Genomic DNA, 10,911 nt, shown 5'->3' on the forward strand with positions numbered 1-10,911 from the left:
AATTATATATATATATATATATATATATATATATATTTAGAGGTACAACCTGATGATTTGCTATGCATATACACAGTGAAATAATCTCTATTATATTCATTGTAGCATTAGTTATAATTGTCAACAGATGAAAATCTAAGCATCCATTAGTGGATGAATGAAAAAATCACAGGATATGTATGTATAGTGAAATATTATTTAGCCTTAAAAAAGAAGGCAATCCTGTCATTTGTGACAGCATGGATGAACTTGGAAGACATTATACTAAATGAAACAAGCCAGATACAGTAAGAAAAAGACTGCATGATCTCACATATGTAGAATCTAAAAAGTCAAATACACAGTAGCAGAAGGTAGAACAATGTAAACAGAGGCAGGGAGGTGGGGGAAATGAGGAGATGTTGGCTAAGAGTACAAAACAAAGAGTTTTTAGGTTACCAGTATAATCAGCTAGGGTTATCATTCTAGTTCCCTAGTGTTTTTGTTTTGTTTTGTTTGTTTGTTTGTTTACAACAGAGTATGACTTTAGCTACTTACCAACTCAACATGTTGAAAAGCTTAAAATTGTATTGGATTATTACTGTCATCATTCACATTTATTGAATGCCTACTACATGCAGTACACTGTGATCAGCTCTAGTCAGATATAATATCTAGCTGGTTTGAATGCAATTTTCTTGGAATTTAAAACCAGATTTTTTTTCCATTGATTGATTTTTTTTTCAATTTATTTATTTTCAGAAAAACATTATTCATTATTTTTTCACCACACCCAGTGCTCCATGCAATCCGTGCCCTCTATAATACCCACCACCTGGTACCCCAACCTCCCACCCCCCCGCCACTTCAAACCCCTCAGATTGTTTTTCAGAGTCCATAGTCTCTCATGGTTCACCTCCCCTTCCAATTTACCCAAATTCCCTACTCCTCTCTAACACCCCTTGTCCTCCATGCTATTTGTTATGTTATGTTAAACCAGATTTTTTTTAACATAATATGGATAGGACCCAAGGTCTAGAAATTCAAACCTCTTGATTTTTTCTTCTTTATTCTTTGTGTTTTGTAATTCCATTAGTAATTTCCTAGGATATTTGGGTATGAAAAAATATGCTGTTTACTTTTAAGTTTCCCACATGCATATAGGATGCAACTCTCTATATTTCTACCATAGTACTGACCAAGCTAAGGGTATCTGCCTTCAAAAAGCAATGATACTGAAGGCAGTTCTTTAAAGCAAAATAGAATCTTTCTTGCCAAGATAAAGAAATGGTTAATGAGAACATTTGAATGATACAAAATTACAACCAGCACTTGAACCTCTACCTCTTCCAATGCTTTATCCTCCCTCTCTCTCTCTATATATATATATATATTTTTTTTTCTCCTTTACTAAGTTTCTAAAGAATGAGAACAATGATGAAGCTGGAGTAGCTTCCTGCTTTCCCTGATACCTACCACTACATTCTGTTTAGGAATTATTAACATGATTTTTAGTATTATTAAGTAACAAATTCAAAAGTCTACTGTATCTGTTACATCTTCCACTTTAAGAAGCCAAAGAATACTACCGTTTTGTACTTGTGGCAGTTATAAAAAGAGAAATATATCCTAAAGGAATTTTACAAGTCATGAGGCTGTTTTTTACTGAGCCCTCTCAAATTCAGTTGCTCAGTATTGAAACAATTTAAAAATCCCCCTGCTTACTCTCCTTTTCTTTTTAATTTTCTTTTCTAATTCTTAAGTTCAGAATATTGTAGTCACTTAACTAATTCCTCTTCTTCATACCCAGGTAATACACAATATGCAAGTCTTGTTAGTATTATTTAGACATGTTTGTACCCCAAATTTATTCCCAAAGAAATTACATCATTCTAAAACACTATTCCCCCATGGATTATTACAGTCTACTTGTCTCTATAGTCTGTTTTCCCCCTAATTAAGTTCACCCAGTAAATCATGGCTAATCTACTTTCCTTCAGATGATACACCCATTGTATCATTCATCTTATCAAAAATCTATGTTACTTCCCTATTTGCTGGTATTATAGTTCATGACTTCCAAGGCCCTCTATAAATTGGGTGACCCTTAGCTTAATTGTTTAAGTCAATTTCCCACTTTTCCATAACACAATTATTCTGTTTCCATTAGACTAGTTTTATATGGTGCTGCTCTTATTGTCCAAATAATATTCAGGGTTCAAGAAGGTCATATTTCATCCATGAATTCTCTCCATACCACAGACTGTAGTAGGTAATTTCCTTCCCTACTCTCCTATAATATAAAACTTCTTTATGATTCCTTATGTTGGCACTTAATTTTATAGTTCAGATTTAAAAAATTATTTTAAGTGCTGTATTATTTTTATCCTATCTTCCTAATCAAAGTAGAAGCTTTTTGGGACATTGGGCATTATTTTACAGGTGCTTGACAGAATTTAGCATATCATTATACATTTAGTAGGTCATTATCAATGTCTATTTATAAAGAGAGTATCAATTTATTGATAAAAAGAGTTAAATGAGTTAAATCTCATTTCTGAATTTTTCACTTACTGCCACCAGACTGTACATCCAGGAAATGAGAACACTTGCCATGTATGCCTTCTTCCATCATTTAATTTAACAAAACAAAAGTATTTCCTAGTTTTACATAGCTTGTACACTTAAAAAGTTTTACCAAACTTGAACTAGTAATCTATGCTTTATTACAAAAGACTTTGGCAATTTTGTACAGATTGATAGTCATCACCTATTTTGCACTATAGGTAATTGAGCATTTCTAAATATAGATCAAATATGCCTTCATTTTTCTTTCCATTGTCATATATGTGGCCCCCACATTTTTAACACATGATTTACTGCAATGTATAACATACTTGTATTTTTCTCTTGGAGTCTTAATTACAGACTTTCAGAGTAGGAAAGAACCTTAAAGTTTATCTTTTTTTTTAATAAACATATAATGTATTTTTTATCCCCAGGGGTAAGGTCTGTGAATTGCCAGGTTTGCACACTTCACAGAACTCACTATAGCACATACCCTCCCCAATGTCCATAACCCCACCACCCTCTCCCAAACCCCCTCCCCCCAGCAACCCTCACTTTGTTATGTGAGATTAAGAGTCACTTATGGTTTGTCTCCCTCCCAATCCCATCTTGTTCCATTCATTCTTATCCTACCCCCTTAACCCCCCATGTTGCATCTCCACTTCCTCATATCAGGGAGATCATATGGTAGCTGTCTTTCTCCGATTGACTTATTTTGCTAAGCATGATACCCTCTAGTTCCATCCACGTCATCGCAAATGGAAAGATTTCTTTTGATGGCTGCATAGTATTCCATTGTGTATATATACCACATTTTCTTCATCCATTCATCTGTGGATGGACATCTAGGTTCTTTCCATAGTTTGGCTATTGTAGACATTGTTGCTATAAACATTTGGGTGCACGTGCCCCTTCGGATCACTACATTTGTATCTTTAGGGTAAATACCCAGTAGTACAATTGCTGGGTCATAGGGTAGTTCTATTTTAAACATTTTGAGGAACCTCCATGCTTTTTTCCAGAGTGGTTGCACCAGCTTGCATTCCCACCAACAGTGTAGGAGGGTTCCCCTTTCTCCACATCCTTGCCAGCATCTGTCATTTCCTGACTTGTTAATTTTAGCGATTCTGACTGGTGTGAGGTGGTATCTCATTGTGGTTTGGATTGTATTCCCCTGATGCCAAGGGATGTGGAACACTTTTTCATGTGTCTGTTGGCCATCTGGATATCTTCTTTGCAGAAATGTCTGTTCATGTTTTCTGCCCATTTCTTCATTGGATTATTTGTTCTTTGAGTGTTGAGTTTGCTAAGTTCTTTATAGATTTTGGACACTAGCCCTTTATCTGATATGTTGTTTGCAAATATCTTCTCCCATTCTGTCAGTTGTCTTTTGATTTTGTTAACTGTTTCCTTTGCTGTGCAAAAGCTTTTGATCTTGATTAAATTCCAATAGTTCATTTTTGTCCTTGCTTCCCCTGCTTTTGGCAATGTACCTAGGAAGATGTTGCTGTGGTTGAGGTCAAAGAGGTTGCTGCCTGTGTTCTCCTCAAGGATTTTGATGGATTCCTTTCTCACATTGAGGTCCTTTGTCCATTTTGAGTCTATCTTCATGTGTGGTGTAAGGAAATGGTCCAATTTCATTTTTCTGCATGTGGCTGTCCAATTTTCCCAATACCATTTATTGAAGAGGCTGTCTTTTTTCCATTGGACATTCTTTCCTGCTTTGTTGAAGATTAGTTGACCATAGAGTTGAGGGTCTATTTCTGGGCTCTATATTCTGTTCCATTGATCTCTGTGTCTGTTTTGTGCCAGTACCATGCTGCCTTGATGATGACAGCTTTGTAATAGAGCTTGAAGTCCGGAATTGTGATGCCACCAACTTTGGCTTTCTTTCTCAATATTCCTTTGGCTATTCGAGGTCTTTTCTGGTTCCATATAAATTTTTGGGTTATTTTTTCCATTTCTTTGAAAAAAATGGATGGAATTTTGATAGGAATTGCATTAAATATGTAGATTGCTTTAGGTAGCATAGACATTTTCACAATATTTATTCTTCCAATCCAGGAGCATGGAACATTTCTCCATTTCTTTGTGTCTTCCTCAATTTCTTTCATGAGTACTTTATAGTTTTCTGAGTATAGATTCTTAGCCTCTTTGGTAAGGTTTATTCCTAGGTATCTTACGGTTTTGGGGGCAATTGTAAATGGGATGGAATCCTTAATTTCTCTTTCTTCTGTCTTGTTGTTGGTGTAGAGAATTGTGACTGATTTCTGTGCACTGATTTTATATCCTGACACTTTACGGAATTCCTGTATATGTTTTAGTAGTTTTGGAGTGGAGTCTTTTGGGTTTTCCAGATATAGTATCATATCATCTGCGAAGAGTGATAGTTTGACTTCTTCTTTGCTGATTTGGATGCCTTTAATTTCCTTTTGTTGTCTGATTGCTGATGCTAGGACTTCTAGTACTATGTTAAATAGCAGTGCTGATAAGGGACATCCCTGCCATGTTCCTGACCTTAGCGGAAAAGCTTTCAGTTTTTTTCCATTGAGAATGATATTTGTTTTGGGTTTTTCATAGATGGCTTTGATATTATTGAGGTATGTGCCCTCTATCCCTACACTATGAAGAGTTTTGATCAGGAAGGGATTCTGTACTTTGTCAAATGCTTTTTCAGCATCTATTGAGAGTATCATATGGTTCTTGTTCTTTCTTTTATTAATGTATTGTATCACATTGATTTATTTGTGGATGTTGAACCAACCTTGCAGCCCTGGAATAAATCCCACTTGGTCGTGGTGAATAATCCTTTCAATGTACTGTTGAATCCTATTGCCTAGTATTTTGGTGAGAATTTTTGCATCTGTGTTCATCAAGGATATTGGTCTGTAGTTTTCTTTTTTGTTGGGATCCTTGTCTCGTTTTGGGATCAAGGTGATGTTGGCCTCATAAAATGAGTTTGGAAGTTTTCCTTCCATTTCTATTTTTTGGAACAGTTTCAGGAGAATAGGAATTAGTTCTTCTTTAAAAGTTTGGTATAATTCTCCTGGGAAGTCATCTGGCCCTGGGCTTTTGTTTGTTTGGAGATTTTTGATGACTGTTTCAATCTCCTTACTGGTTATGGGTCTGTTCAGGTTTTCTATTTCTTCCTGGTTCAGTTGTGGTAGTTTATATGTCTCTAGAAATGCATCCATTTCTTCCAGATTGTCAAATTTGCATAGAATTGCTCATAATATGTTCTTATAATTGTTTGTATTTCTTTGGTGTTAGTTGTGATCTCTCCTGTTTCGTTCATGATTTTATTTATTTGGGTCCTTTCTCTTTTCTTTTTGATAAGTCTGGCCAGGGGTTTATCAATCTTATTAATTCTTTCAAAGAACCAGCTCCTAGTTTTGTTGATTTGTTCTGTTGTTTTTTTCGTTTCTATTTCATTGATTTCTGCTCTGATCTTTATGATTTCTCTTCTCCTGCTGGGTTTAAGCTTTCTTTCTTGTTCTTTCTCCAGCTCCTTTAGGTGTAGGGTTAGGTTATATACTTGAGACCTTTCTTATTTCTTGAGAAAGGCATGTACCGCTATATATTTTCCTCTCAGGACTGCCTTTGCTCTGTCCCACAGATTTTGAACCATTGTGTTTTCATTATCATTTGTTTCCATGAATTTTTTTCAATTCTTCTTTAATTTCCTGATTGACCCATTCATTCTTTAGAAGGATGCCGTTTGGTCTCCATGTATTTGGGTTCGTTCCAAATTTCCTCTTGTGATTGAGTTTTAGTTTCAGAGCATTGTGGTCTGAAAATATGCAGGGAATGATTCCAATCTTTTGATACTGGTTGAGACCTGATTTAGGACCCAAGATGTGATCGATTCTGGAGAATGTTCCATGTGCACCAGAGAAGAATATGTATTCTGTTGTTTTGGGATGAAATGTTCTGAATATATCTGTGATGTCCATCTGGTCCAGTGTGTCATTTGAGGCCTTTATTTCCTTGTTGATCTTTTGCTTGGATGATCTGTCCATTTCGGTGAGGGGAATGTTAAAGTCCCCTACTATTATTGTATTATTGTTGACGTGGTTCTTTGATTTTTGTTATTAATTGGTTTATATAGTTGGCTGCTCTCATGTTAGGGGCATAGATATTTAAAATTTTAGGTCTTCTTGTTGGACAGATCCTTTGAGTATGATATAATGTCCTTCATCATCTCTTATTATTGTCTTTGGCTTAAAATATAATTGATCTGATATAAGGATTGCCACCCCTGCTTTCTTCTGATGTTCATTAGCATGGTAAATTCTTTTCCACCCCCTCACTTTAAATCTGGAGGTGTCTTCAGGTTGAAAATGAGTTTCTTGTAGACAACATATAGATGGGTTTTGTTTTTTTATCCGTTCTGATACCCTGTGTCTTTTGATTGGGGCACTTAGCCCATTAACATTCAGGGTAACTATTGAGAGATATAAATTTAGTGCCATTGTATTGCTTGTAAGGTGACTGTTACTGTATATTGTCTGTGTTCCTTTCTGATGTACTACTTTTAGGTTCTCTCTTTGCTTAGAGGACCCCTTTCAATATTTCCTGTACATCTGGTCTGGTGTTTGCAAATTCTTTCAGCGTTTGTTTGTCCTGGAAGCTTTTAATCTCTCCTCCTATTTTCAGTGATAGCCTAGCTGGATATAGTATTCTTGGCTGCATGTTTTTCTTGTTTAGTGCTCTGAATATATCATGCTGGCTCTTTCTCACTTGCCAGGTCTCTGTGGATAAGTCTGCTGCCAAGCTAATATTTTTACCATTGTATGTTACAGACTTCTTTTCCTGGGCTGCTTTCAGGATTTTCTCTTTGTCACTAAGACTTGTAAATTTTACTATTAGGTGACGGGGTGTGGACCTATTCTTGTTGATTTTGAGGGGGGTTCTCTGCACCTCCTGGATTTTGATGCTTGTTCCCTTTGCCATATTAGGGAAATTCTCTCCAATAATTCTCTCCAATATACCTTCTGCTCCCCTCTCTCTTTCTTCTTCTTCTGGAATCCCAATTATTCTAATGTTGTTTCATCTTATGGTGTCACTTATCTCTCAAATTCTCCCCTCGTGGTCCAATAGCTGTTTGTCCCTCTTTTGCTCAGCTTCTTTATTCTCTGTCATTTGGTCTTCTATATAGCTAATTCTTTCTTCTGCCTCATTTATCCTAGCAGTGAGAGCCTCCATTTTTGATTGCACCTCATTAATAGCTTTTTTTGATTTCCACTTGGTTAGATTGTAGTTCTTTTATTTCTCCAGAAAGGGCTTTTTTTCTCCCGAGAGGGTTTCTCTAATATCTTCCATGCCTTTTTCGAGCCCGGCTAGAACCTTGAGACTCGTCATTTTGAATTCTAGATCTGACATATTACCAATGTCTGTATTGATTAGGTCCCTAGCCTTTGGTACTGCCTCTTGTTCTTTTTTTGTGGTGAATTTTTCAGCCTTGTCATTTTTTCCCAATAAGAGTATATGAAGGAGCAAGTAAAATCGTAAAAGAGTGGCAAAGACCCCAGGAAAATACGCTTTAACCAAATCAGAAGCGACCCCAAATCATCGGGGGGAGAAAGGGGATAAAAAGAGGTTAAAAAAAAAAACAATTAAAAAAGAAAACAAATAAAGAAAAAGTATAAAAAAGAAATATATATATGTATATATATACATATATATTAGATAATATATACATATATATATTAGATAAACTAGTTTAAAAGTGTTAAAAAAGAAAAGGGTAAAAGTTAAAAAAAATTAGCAGAAAAAAAATTGAAAAACAAACCCCACAAATTAAATTAACTGCAAGACTATTGAATTATGGGGAGAAATCCATGAGTTCAGTGCTTTGCTTTCTCCTCCTCTGGAATTCTGCTGCTCTTCTTGGTATTGAACTTGCATTTCTTGGTAGGTGAACTTCGTCCTGGCTGGATTTCTTGTTGATCTTCTGGGGGAGGGGCCTGTTGTAGTGATTCTCATTCGTCTTTGCCCCAGGCAGAATTGCACTGCCCTTACCAGGGACCTGGCTGAGTAATCTGCTCAGGTTGGGTTTCGGGAGCTTTTGTTCCCTGAATGCTTTCGGTAGAGTTCCAGAGGATGGGAATGAAAATGGCGACCTACCAAGTCTCTGGCCCAGAGGAGCCAAATGTTCGGGGCCGCACTCCTCAGTGCGCCTTCAGAGAATAGTGCCCATTAACTCTCATCTCCCTGGCCTCTGGCTGCACTCCGAGCTCACCCAGGCTGAGACAGGTTCAAGGTAACCCCAAGCTGAGAGCTCACTCCTCATCTTCGTCTCTGTAGCCGGCTTCCCCATTCTAATACCTGCAAGCTCTGCAACACTCAGACACCCCTGATCCTTCTGTGACCCACAGGACCTGAGGCCACGCTGACTCCGTGTGGACTTCACCCCGGTTTAGCCTCTGGAGTGATGTCCCTCAGTGGAACAGACTTAAAAGTCCCGATTTTGTTGCTCCGATGCTTGCCGGGAGCCAGCCCCTCCCCTCATGGTCTATCTCCTGTCGCTTTGGATTCACTTCTCCAGTCCTACCTTTCAGAAAGTGGTTGATTTTCTGTTTCTAGAATTGCTGTTCTTCTTCTCTTTGATCTCCCATTGGATTTGTAGGTGTTTGCAATGTTTAGATAAGCTATCTATCTGATCTCCTGCTACCTGGTGTAGCCTCAGCCTGCTACTTCTCCACCATCTTGACTCCTCTCCTTAGAGTTTATCTTAATTTAAATGACCTATCCAATGCTTGACTCCCTTGTATGAAATTTATTTATTTACTTAACACATTTTCATTGAATATTTCACATGTACTATTCGCTCAAGCAGATAGTACTTGACTACATGTGGTGACTTGCAATTCAACCATGTGAAAGTGTCTATTCTATCAAATAATGCCTTGTTGATGTCTCCCTTCTATCTCACTAAAATCTTCCCTCTGAAATTTCCGTTCTTTGTCTCATTTTAGCTCTTAGAAAAACATAAAACAATTCTAGTATCTATTCTGGAGGACAAGCCACCAATATTTAAAATAACTGTCATGCTACCCTAAAGTAACATTATTCTTTCCTTTTCACATGACCTCAACTCCTCCCACAGTTTCCAAAATGATATGGTTTCAGGTCTCTTCACCACCCCGCTCATTTACCCTAAATATGTACCAGTGCTGTTCTTAGCAAGCTCATCAGATCTAATTATCATATTTTGCAACATCCCCTTCACTGAATTCAAATTCATAAATAATAAAGCCTACCTAGACACATAATCCATAAAAATATGTATTTCTTTAGCAAATGCAATAAAATAAATTTATTATAAAATAAAGTGCTTGCAGTGTGTCAGGTACAACTAAACTTTAAGATAAAAAAACACACCTTTCAGGATACAAAGTCAATGTGCAGAAATCAGTGGCTTTCTTATACACTAACAAGGAAAATACAGAAAGGGAAATTAGAGAATCGATTCCATTTACTATAGCACCAAGAACCATAAGATACCTGGGAATAAACCTAACTAAAGAGGTAAAGGATCTATACTTGAGGAACTATAGAACACTCATGAAAGAAATTGAAGAAGACACAAAAAGATGGAAGACCATTCCATGCTCTTGGATCGGAAGAATAAACATCGTTAAAATGTCTATACTGCCTAGAGCAATCTATACTTTTAATGCCATTCCGATCAAAATTCCACCGGCATTCTTCAAAGAGCTGGAGCAAATAATCCAAAAATTTGTATGGAATCAGAAGAGACCCCGAATCGCTAAGGAAACGTTGAAAAACAAAAATAAAGCTGGCGGCATCACCTTACCTGATTTCAAGCTTTATTACAAAGCTGTGATCACCAAGACAGCATGGTACTGGCATAAAAACAGACACATAGACCAGTGGAACAGAGTAGAGAGCCCTGATATGGACCCTCAACTCTATGGTCAATTAATCTTCGACAAAACAGGAAAAAATATACAGTGGAAAAAAGACAGTCTCTTCAATAAATGGTGCTGGGAAAACTGGACAGCTATATGTAGAAGAATGAAACTCGACCATTCTCTTACACCGTACACAAAGATCAACTCAAAATGGATAAAAGACCTCAACGTGAGACAGGAATCTATCAGAATCTTAGAGGAGAACATAGGCAGTAATCTCTTCGATATCAGCCACAGCAACTTCTTTCAAGATACGTCTCCAAAGGCAAAGGAAACAAAAGTGAAAATAGACTTCTGGGACTTCATCAAAATCAAAAGCTTCTGCACAGCAAAGGAAACAGTCAAAAAAACAAAGAGGCAACCCACGGAATGGGAGAAGATATTTGCAAATGACAGTACAGACAAAAGGTTGATATCCAGGATCTAT

This window comes from Neovison vison, chromosome X (assembly GCF_020171115.1).
Source record: "Neovison vison isolate M4711 chromosome X, ASM_NN_V1, whole genome shotgun sequence".
Classification (NCBI taxonomy): Eukaryota; Metazoa; Chordata; class Mammalia; order Carnivora; family Mustelidae; genus Neogale; species Neogale vison.